Below are 11,957 nucleotides of genomic sequence, written 5' to 3' on the forward strand. Positions count from 1 at the left end.
ACGATGAACCAAGTGGGATAGAAGAAGAAAATAGTGAGGGAGCATATCCATGTGAGGGGGAGTTAATGATGATCCAAAAAACCCTCAACAATCAATCTAGTGTGAATCTAGAGACACAAAGAGAGAACATTTTTCATACAAGATTTAAAGCTTTAGAAAATGTTTGTTCTCTCATTGTGGACAGTGGCTCCTGCTGCAATTGTTGTAGCGCTAGAATGGTTGAGAAGCTAGATCTACAATTAATACCTCATCCTAAACCTTATAAACTTCAATGGATAAATGAAGATGGGGAATTAACTGTAGATAAGCAAGTGAAAGTCGAGTTCTTTGTGGAAAACTATAAAGATAAAGTTTTATGTGATGTAGTTCCCATGGAAGCTTGTCATATTTTGTTGGGTAGACCTTGGCAATTTGATAAGAAAACTATGCACAATGGTCTTACCAATGAAATTACTTTCACCCACAAAGAAAAAAAGTTTGTACTTTATCCCTTATCCCATTCACAAGTGGTAAAAGATCAAGTACAAATGAAACAAAAGAGGGATGAAGAGAAAAAGAAAAAAAAAATAGAAAACCAAGAAAAAGCCCTTAGGGAAAAAGAGGCGTGAGAGAAGAATGTTCCTTCCCACAAGGTTATTCAGAAGGAAGAAAAATTTGAAAACAAAATTGAAAAGATACTTCTTTCTGAACGACCTTCCAACCTCCTGCTTTGTAAAGGAACACTTACATGCACTACCACACTTACTAAGACTTGTATTCTACCTCCTCAAGTAAAAGAACTTTTAAAAGAATTTGATGATATATTCTCTAAGGAAGGCCCTATAGGACTTCCCCCTTTTAGAGGAATAGAACATCAAATAGATTTAGTTCCGGAAGCCAGTATACCCAATAGACCAACTTATAGAACTAATCCTGAAGAAACTAAGGAGATAGAATCACATGAACAAGATTTTTTGGAGAAGGGTTGGGTTCAAAAAAGCCTAAGTCCTTATGTTGTACCTGTCTTGTTGGTGCCAAAAAAAGATGGCAAGTGGAGAATGTGTTGTCACTGTAGAGCCATCAATAACATCACCATCAAGTATAGGCATCCAATTCCAAGACTAGATAACATGCTTGATGGGTTGCATGGGTCCACCATATTTTCTAAAATTGATCTTAAAAGTGGATATCACCAAATCAGAATTAAAGAAGGTGATGAGTGGAAAACTTCTTTTAAAACCAAATTTGGACTATATGAATGGTTAGTGATGCCTTTTGGACTCACTAATGCACCTAGCACCTTTATGAGGCTAATGAATCATGTCTTAAGGGATTGTATAGGTAAATATGTAGTAGTTTATTTTGATGATATATTAGTGTATAGCCAAAGCCTAGAATCTCACCTAAGTCACCTTAGGGAAGTTCTCCTAGTGCTTAGAAATAATAGTTTGTTTGTTAATAGTGATAAATGTACTTTTTGTGTTGATAGTGTAGCTTTTTTAGGTTTATAGTTAACAAAAATGGGATACATGTTGATGTGAATGTAACAACAAGAATACATGATTCTTTGACATTCTTAGGAGCAACTTGAGCTGGTCATAAATGGCACCTTACTTTAGAATTGGATCAATGTTCTAATTCAAGAACTCACCAAGACTTAGCACCAACCAAGACTCATATGGAAGTCCATATATTGTCAAATGGAATCAAAACACAAGGAATGAAGAACAAGAATTAAAAACTGGACAGAATTGAAAAGCTAGCTACTGAACTGAATAGAAACAAGGAACAAAGCTGGAAATGCAAATTTAAACGGTGCAAATGAAAGGGAAGACTAGGAAATTAAAGACTACCGAATGAAATTGAAAGAACATGAAGGAAGAAGAACACTTATAGGATAAGCTTGCTGGATTTTGAGGATTGGAAGAACACTTCACGCCACTTGGTTCCTTGACCCAAGATAAGTGATGGAATGCCACCACTTGAAGCTCACCATTGCTCACAAGATAAGGCAAAGAAGAGGAAGACTCAAGACTCACAATTTCTCTCCAAATTTGAGTATAGTCTCTCTACTATAAAATTCCAATCTGAAAAATACAAAGGGAAGCACCTTATTTATAGCCTATGAGGTGCTGAAATGCAAATCCAAATGACCCTCAAATGCAATGAAATTCGGCGCCACTCTAGACAATGAAGGAAGTGTGACTTTCCTTCCTAGTTTGGCACCTCCTAATCTCCTATCTACACCCCCCCCCTAGACTCCCTTACTACTTACACCTTTTTATTACATCCACACCCCTATTCTACAAAAGAAATAAGAAGAGCCATCTTATTATACTCTTGTCCCAAAGCTCTTGCCATGCTCCTAGTAATTCGTTGGGCTTGGACCCCTTGTTGGGCTTGGGCCCCTTTTTGGGCTTGGGCTTCATGTGCTTGAGCATCCTCTACTTGGTTTCCATCATACTCCCCGAGTTGGAGAGAATTCGTCCACGAATTTGGGAAACCTGCAGCAAAAGGAGTGAGATCAGTAATATTGAAAGAATTACTACCAAGATAAGTAGAGGGCATATCTAACTCATAGGCATTATCATTAATCCTCTTGATGACTTGGAAAGGGCCATCACCATGAGGCATAAGTTTGGACTTCCTTAGAGAAGGAAATCTATCCTTTCTCAAATGAAGCCAAACCCAATCACCGGGCTCAAAGATTAATGCCTTTCTCCTTTGGTTGGCAGTGTCAGCATACTTACCAACTTTCTTCTTAATTTGTAACTTGATGCGGTTATGCAAATCTTTAATAAAAGATGCCTTTTCAAAACCGTCTTTGCATAGAACCTCATCAAGTACAGGAATGGGAAGAAGATCTAGAGGTGTGAGGGGATTAAACCCATAAACAACCTCAAAAGGAGAATGGTTAGTGGTGGAATTTACTACCCTATTATAGGCAAATTCAACATGAGGTAGTAAATCCTCCCAAGCCCTTGGATTCCCGGAAATAAAGCATCTCAATAATTGACCCAAAGTTCTATTAACCACTTCGGTTTGACCATCAGTTTGGGGGTGGCAAGTAGTAGAAAACTGAAGTTTGGTGCCAAGTTTCCCCCATAAGGTCCTCCAAAAGTGACTTAAGAACTTAGAATCCCTATCAGATACTATACTTCTAGGAAGTCCATGCAAACGAACAACTTCCTTGAAGAAGAGATTTGCAATATGGCATGCATCATCCACTTTGTGGCATGGAATAAAATGAGCCATTTTAGAAAAACGGTCCACTACCACAAAGATGGAATCCTTACCCTTCGATGTCTTGGGTAGTCCTAAAATAAAATCCATAGAAATATCAACCCAAGACATTGTAGGGATAGGAAGAGGGGTATATAAACCATGGGGTTGGACCTTAGATTTAGCCTTCCTACATGCTATACATCTATCACAGAAGGTATGTACGGATTTGCGCATGTGAGGCCAAAAGAAATGTTCATGCAATGTTTCTAAGGTCTTAGCTACCCCAAAATGTCCCATAAGCCCACCCTCATGAGCCTCTCTAACAAGAGATTGTCTTATGGATCCTTGGGGAACACAAAGTCTTTTTCCTTTGAAAAGAAAACCATTATGTAAGAAAAAGTCCTTGTGACCTCCCTTGGAACACTCTTGATAGATTAGAGAGAAATCTAAGTCATCATGATAAAGTTCCTTTATGTGATCAAATCCTAAATATTGAACATTCAAAACATTTAACAAGGTATATCTTCTTGAAAGAGCATCGGCCACCACATTAATTTTACCTTGTTTATGTTTGATCACATAAGGAAATTGCTCAATAAACTCCACCCACTTAGCATGTCTCTTATTAAGCTTGCTTTGGCTTTTCAAATATTTAAGGGACTCATGATCACTATGGATCACAAATTCCTTTGGAAAAAGATAATGTTGCCAATTTTGCAAAGCTCTAACAAGAGCATAAAGTTCTTTATCATAAGTGGAGTAATTGAGATGACTCCCTTTGAGTTTCTCACTAAAATAAGCGATGGGGTGTCCTTCTTGAAGGAGGACGGCCCCAATGCCTATATTAGAGGCATCACACTCTATTTCAAATGTCTTAGCAAAGTTAGGAAGGGCTAGAATGGGGGCTTTAGTTAATTTATCTTTCAAAGTTTGAAAAGCGTTTTCTTGCTCTTGTCCCCACTTAAAAACCACATCCTTCTTTACTATGGCATTTAAAGGTGCGGCAATTGTACTAAAGTCTTTCACAAACCGCCTATAAAAACTCGCAAGTCCATGAAAGCTTCGTACTTCATTGACATTGATGGGTGTAGGCCAATGTTGAATTGCTGCAACTTTTGTTTGATCTACATGCACCCCTTTATGACTAACCACAAACCCTAGGAAGTCTATATGATCTAATGCAAAGAAACATTTAGCATGGTTAGCATACAATTTCTCCTTCCTAAGGGTTTCTAGAACTTGTCTAACATGTGACTCATGATCTTCTAAGGACAAGCTATATATAAGAATATCATCAAAGTAAACCACAAAAAACTTGCCAATGAATGCTCTTAAAACATGATGCATGAGTCGCATGAAGGTACTAGGAGCATTAGTCAAGCCAAAAGGCATGACCAACCACTCATATAAACCAAATTTGGTCTTAAAAGCGGTTTTCCATTCATCACCATGTTTAATTCGAATTTGATTGTAACCACTTTTAAGATCAATTTTGGAAAATATTTTAGACCCATGTAATTCATCCAACAAGTCATCTAACCTAGGAATGGGATGCCTATATTTGATGGTGATGTTATTTATGGCGCGACAATCCGTACACATCCTCCATGTCCCATCCTTTTTAGGGACAAGTATGACAGGCATAGCACATGGGCTCATGCTATCTTGTACCCACCCCTTAGCTAATAAATCCTCAACTTGTCTTTGAATTTCTTTGGTCTCTTGGGGATTGGTCCTATATGCAGGGCGATTTGGTAAAGAAACCCCGGGCATGAAGTCTATTTGGTGTTCAATCCCTCTTAGAGGTGGTAAGCCTTTAGGAGGATCTTGAAACACATCTTCATATTCCTTTATCAAATGGTCCAAACATGTGGGACTATCCTTAGCCGACTCATATTCAATAGGTCTAGGAATAGCTAAAAAAATAGGCTTGTGAGTAACTATTACCTTTTTAACTTGTTGGGAAGATATGAGAAGGCTTCTCTTGGAATTTTTAATATCCTTTTCTTTCTCTCGCTTCTCTCTCATTTTGACTTGGTCCTCTTGTACTTCCTTTGGAGAGAGAGACTTGAGAATGACTTTGTGTCCATGGAAGTTAAAAGAAATTTTGTTGGTAAAGCCATCATGAAATTTTTTTCTATCAAATTGCCATGGCCTACCTAAAAGGATATGAGTAGCTTCCATTGGAACAACATCACACAAGACCTCATCTTTATATTTGCCAATGGAAAATGTAATGAGGACTTGTTTGTTCACCACTATCTCACCCACCTCACTCAACCATTGTAACTTGTAGGGCTTGGCATGAGAGATGGTAGGCAATCCAAGTTTGTCTACCACTCTTGTGCTTGCCACATTTGCACAACTCCCCCCATCCACAATCAAAGAGCAAACTCTATCATTAATAAGACACCTTGAATGAAAAATATTTTCTCTTTGAGTTTCATCAAAAGGTTTCAACACTTGTCCAAGCATGCGTCTTATTACTAATAGGTCACCCTCATGTGGGCTTTCAGTTTCACTCTCACTTGGGGATCTAGAAGGTGAGGAATGTCTAGAAGATTCGGACCCATGCTCACTACTATCTACCCCATCATGCATATACATAGCTCGTTTAGAAGGGCAATTTGAAGCAATATGTCCATAGCTTAAGCATTTAAAACACTTCTTACTAGACGACTTATGTGGTGATTTAGGCCTAGAATTGGAGGTGGAAGGCTTAGACTCTCTAGGTTTGAAAGTAGAGTCCTTAGAAGGAATATTTGAAAAAGAGTTATTTTTATTTTTCCAAGAAGAGTGGTAATAGTTATCTTTAGAAGAATTTTTGAAAGCATTTTTCCTTGCAAGTTGATTTTCAATTTTGCTAGCAAGGTGCACCACATTTTCCAAAGAAGAATATTCTTGTAACTCTACCACGTCTTGAATATCCCTTCGAAGTCCACTCACAAACCTAGCTATCTTGGCCTCCTCACTCTCATCCATATTAACTCGAATTAAAAGCGTGTCTAATTGTTTAAAGTAATCATCCACACTTAGCGTGCCTTGATGAAACCGTTGGAGTTTCAACATAAGGTCTTTCCTAAAGTGTGGGGGTACGAATCTAGCGCGTAAACATGCTTTCAAATTGTTCCAAGAGACCACGGGCGGCCTCTTGTGTAGGTCAATGTCCATGAGGTATTGATGCCACCATTGCATGGCATAGTCCAAAAATTCTAAAGAAGCTAACTTAACCCTATGCTCATCCCTAACCCCATTTACATCAAAAATTTGGTCCACCTTAGCCTCCCATCCTAAGTATACATTGGGATCACTTTCACCACTAAAACTAGGAAGTTTTACATTAGGAGAACAAGGGCCAACCACATGTTGGCGCCTCTCTTCATGGTGATGATGTCTTGGCCTTGGATTGTCTTCATAATAACCATGAGAAGAATGGGAGTGCCTTGAAGAATGCCGAATTGGAGGAGGAGTTCTTCTCTCACGGTTTTGATGCATTTCCTCTCGGTTTAACTCCAAACTTTGGAGTCGTGCTTCCATCTTCTGTATCACCTCAAGATAGTGAGCATTGGATTGCTTGGCATTCTTTAAGTCTTCATAAAGGGCTGCCTTTTGTGGGGAGCACGGTTTGGAGGACTCTCCACTAGAGAAATGAGCCATGAGCAGAAAATACACAAAAACAGAAAAAAAAACAGTGAAAGAAACTTGTTAGACAATTAAAAACAGTGAGATATAGGTTGCTGGAAAATGCCCAAGAAAGCACTCAAACCACTCCTAGAAAATATTCTGTCTTCAACCAAGCCTTGCTTGTGGAATGGAGTAGCTTTAAGTGAAATATGTCACAACAAACCAACTTACTTAAGAACAAGTATCCACACAACTTTAAGAAGAACAAAAAAGACAAGCAAGAAAAGGTATAAACAATAAAAGCTAAACCAAAAAACAGAGAGCAATGTATGAAAAACTAGAAAGAATATGAATGAAAGACAATCAAGAAAAATAAGGAACTCAATGAAGAAAGAAGGCACACAAAAAGAGTCCTAAAGAAAAGTGCTAGAGTAGATTAAAGAAAACAGAAAACAGCTACTGGAAATTTTATTTTTTTTAAAGCAAACTGTGCTATGTTTACAGATTTAACTGTACTGATTGAAAGCGAACTGGAAAGTGAAAATTTAACCACAGAAACTTCAATGTCTTAACTCAATAATGGCACTGGAATGAGGTCAAAACAGTAAGCCAATTGAAAGAAATAAATTTTTCAAATTTGCTGCCCGATTACCGTATTCTTTTCGGCAGTATTGTACACATTCCGTATTTTATTTATCATTTTTTGTGTACTTGGAATTTTTTTTTCTATGCTTTTGTAACACTTTGAAGTATGTAAATCCAAATTTTCACAAATTTCCCATGAGCCAATTAATTTCAGTAAATTGAAAACAGTAGCACGTTTGTAAGAAAACAGAGTAACCTATTTAAGAATGAAAAACAGTATGATGAACTAGCAAAGACATAATGGAATTTGTGTAAAGGAACTTGTATAGAATGAAAATACAAGAATGAACTCAAATCTAAAATGAAAATGCACAAAGGATCAAGCAAGAAACTCAAAAAACAGAAAGTAAACCAAAGCAAGAAACAATCAAAGCAATAAAAGTACTACAAGAAGTAATGACAATTATGGAATAACATGACTAAGACAAAACTTGACATGATTACAAAATTAAAAGACATATAACAAGATAGAACAACAAGTGAAAGGAAGCTTAAGGTCAGCTCTAGGAAGGAGAATGCCATTCCACAAGAGCAGCCATACTCATACAAACAATGAGTGCCATAATCCTTTTCACAAACACTTGGTGTAACAAAAGAAAAACAGCAAGAAAACTCAAAATAAATCCTAAAACAGAATGGTAAACAACTTGAATTAAAAAGCTCTTGAAAGTAAAGTGCAATACAACTCAAAATTTAAGCAAAAACAAGCCTAGACTCTAGATACCACATGATGTGAATGTAACAACAAGAATACATGATTCTTTGACATTCTTAGGAGCAACTTGAGCTGGTCATAAATGGCACCTTACTTTAGAATTGGATCAATGTTCTAATTCAAGAACTCACCAAGACTTAGCACCAACCAAGACTCATATGGAAGTCCATATATTGTCAAATGGAATCAAAACACAAGGAATGAAGAACAAGAATTAAAAACTGGACAGAATTGAAAAGCTAGCTACTGAACCGAATAGAAACAAGGAACAAAGCTGGAAATGCAAATTTAAACGGTGCAAATGAAAGGGAAGACTAGGAAATTAAAGACTACCGAATGAAATTGAAAGAACATGAAGGAAGAAGAACACTTATAGGATAAGCTTGCTGGATTTTGAGGATTGGAAGAACACTTCACGCCACTTGGTTCCTTGACCCAAGATAAGTGATGGAATGCCACCACTTGAAGCTCACCATTGCTCACAAGATAAGGCAAAGAAGAGGAAGACTCAAGACTCACAATTTCTCCCCAAATTTGAGTATAGTCTCTCTACTATAAAATTCCAATCTGAAAAATACAAAGGGAAGCACCTTATTTATAGCCTATGAGGTGCTGAAATGCAAATCCAAATGACCCTCAAATGCAATGAAATTCGGCGCCACTCTAGACAATGAAGGAAGTGTGACTTTCCTTCCTAGTTTGGCACCTCCTAATCTCCTATCTACACTCCCCCCTAGACTCCCTTACTACTTACACCTTTTTATTACATCCACACCCCTATTCTACAAAAGAAATAAGAAGAGCCATCTTATTATACTCTTGTCCCAAAGCTCTTGCATGCTCCTAGTAATTCGTTGGGCTTGGACCCCTTGTTGGGCTTGGGCCCCTTGTTGGGCTTGGGCTTCATGGGCTTGAGCATCCTCTACTTGGTTTCCATCACATGTTGACCCCGAAAAAATCAAAGCCATCCAAGAATGGCCAACTCCACAAAATGTAGTAGAGGTTAGGAGTTTTCATGGTTTAACAAGCTTTTATAGAAGATTTGTGCCTAACTTCTCAAGTCTAGCTTCACCACTCAATGAGTTAATGAAGAAAGACGCTCCATTTTGTTGGACCGAGAAGCAAGATCAAGCCTTCAAGAGGCTAAAAGCTCAACTCACTAATGCACCCATTCTAGCTTTACCAAATTTGCAAAAGCTTTTTAGTTAGAGTGTGATGCATCGGGAGTAGGCATATGATGGAAGAGGCCCAAGCACCAACTCAAATGCAAGCCCACCAAAGTGTAGAATTGGGCCAACCACTAGAGCCATGGCTAAGAAGCTTCAAGAAGATTGGGATGCTGCTACTGATGGCAGAGAAACCTTCTTATACATGTTCAAGATGCCATAAACTCTAGTGTAGAGTAGAATTTATTTTTCATTCAAAAGTAGAATAGGAATTTTACTTGTAATTTTGCTTAATTGTAATTAGGTTGAATTTAGGCATCTAAAAACCAGCCTAGGTTAGATTAGGGTTTCTAGAAACACCTAATCTAACCATGGCCAATTATTTAGACCTAGCTAAAGCACATGGAGCACACCTAGTCACACTTCCCATGTGAGCTACAATTAGGCGCCAAGATTCAAACCTTTAGCTTTCGAATTTCCCTCCATTTGTTTTGGCCAAATCCGGTCCTCCTTTGCTATAAAAGGAGGAGCCTACCTCATGTATTTTTAAGATTAATCTAAGAGTGAATTGCTGTCAATTTTGTGCCAATCTCATTCCTTGTCTCCTACCTCTCTAGGATAGACAATTGATCTTCAAACTTTCATTCTACCAAAGTGAGATGGTCTCACCACTCACATTCCACACTTAACCTTCACCTCCAAGGCAACCATCATCTCCAAGGAGAGCCTTGTCCGTGAGCATCCATTGAGCTTCCGCAACTCCACCAACAATTCTCCAAAGGATTAAGGCACTCTTCGATCATCATAGGTGTCGTGTTGTTGCAAGGGGGACATCCAATTGCTTATTTTAGTGAAAAACTTCATGGTGCCACCCTCAACTACCCCACCTATGATAAAGAGCTTTATGCACTTGTGAGGGCCTTAAAGACTTGGGAACACTATCTAGTTTCTAAAGAATTTGTCATTCATAGTGATCATGAGTCTTTAAAATATTTGAAGGGTCAGCATAAGTTGAACAAACGTCATGCAAAATGGATGGAATTTCTTGAACAATTTCCTTATGTTATCAAATACAAGAAGGGTAGTACAAACATTGTGGCTGATGCTCTCTCAAGGAGACATGCCCTATTTTCAAAACTTGGAGCCCAAATTCTTGGATTTGAAAACATAACTGAACTTTACAAAGAAGATCATGATTTTGCATCCATCTTTGCTAAATGTGAACATGGAGCACAAGGAAGATTTTATGTGTCTGAGGGGTATCTTTTTAAAGAAGGAAAACTCTGTATACCTCAAGGAACACATAGAAAACTTCTTGTAAAAGAATCTGATGAAGGAGGTCTCATGAGCCATTTTGGAGTTGATAAAACTCTAGAACTTTTAAAAGGAAAATTCTTTTGGCCACATATGAGAAGAGACGTTCAAAGACATTGTTTTAGATGCATATCATGTTTGAAAGCTAAGTCTAAAACAATGCCTCATGGACTCTATACTCCTTTACCTTTTGCAAGTGCTCTGTGGGAGGACATTAGCATGGATTTTATTCTAGGCCTTCCTAGGACAACAAGAGGTTTTGACTCCATTTTTGTGGTTGTGGATAAGTTTAGTAAAATGACACATTTTATTCCCTGCCACAAGGTGGATGATGCTAATAATATTTCTAAACTCTTCTTTAGAGAAGTGCTAAGACTTCATGGGTTACCTAGAAGCATAGTTTCGGATAGAGATCCAAAATTTTTAAGTCATTTTTGGAAAACCCTTTGGGAAAGGCTTGAAACTAAACTGAAATTTTCAACTTCTTGTCATCCTCAAACGGATGGTCAAACAGAAGTTGTAAATCGATCTCTTTCTACCATGCTTAGGGCGGTCATGAAGGGTAATCACAGATCTTGGGATGAGTATCTTCCCCATATTAAGTTTGCATACAATAGCGTAGTTCATAAAACTACTAATATTTCTCCATTTGAAGTTGTATATGGGTTTACTCCTCTTACTCCCTTAGATTTGTTGCCACTTCCTAATCCACAAGAGTTTGTGCACAAGGAAGGAGCTACAAAAGTTGAATTTGTTAAGAAAATGCATGAGAGGATTAAAGAACAAATACAACAACAAACAAAGAAATATATAAAACATAGCAATAAGGGGAAGAGAGAGATAATCTTTGAAGAAGGAGATTTGGTTTGGCTTCATCTTAGGAAAGATAGATTTCCAACTAAGAGAAAGTCCAAACTTAGTCCCCGAGGTGATGGACCTTTCCAAGTCCTCAAGAGAATAAATAATAATGCATATAAGCTTGATTTGCCTACGGAGTACGAAGTACATGATACTTTTAATGTCATTGATTTAACTCCTTTTGTAGGTAATAATGAAGAAGAAGAAGCATTGGATTTGAGGACAAATCCTTTTCAAGAGGGAGGGGATGATGGAAGAAGCCCAAGGACAAGCCCAAATGTAAGCCCAACAAAGAGAAGATCTAGGCCTACCACTAGAGTCATGGTCAAGAAGATTAAGAAAGATTGGAACACTGCTACTGATAGCAGGGAAAACTTCTTGTATATGTTTAAATTGCCATAACTCTAGTGTAGATTTGATGGCATTTTCAT

This window comes from Phaseolus vulgaris, chromosome 6 (genome assembly GCF_051622355.1).
Source record: "Phaseolus vulgaris cultivar YP4 chromosome 6, ASM5162235v1, whole genome shotgun sequence".
NCBI classification, from domain to species: domain Eukaryota; kingdom Viridiplantae; phylum Streptophyta; class Magnoliopsida; order Fabales; family Fabaceae; genus Phaseolus; species Phaseolus vulgaris.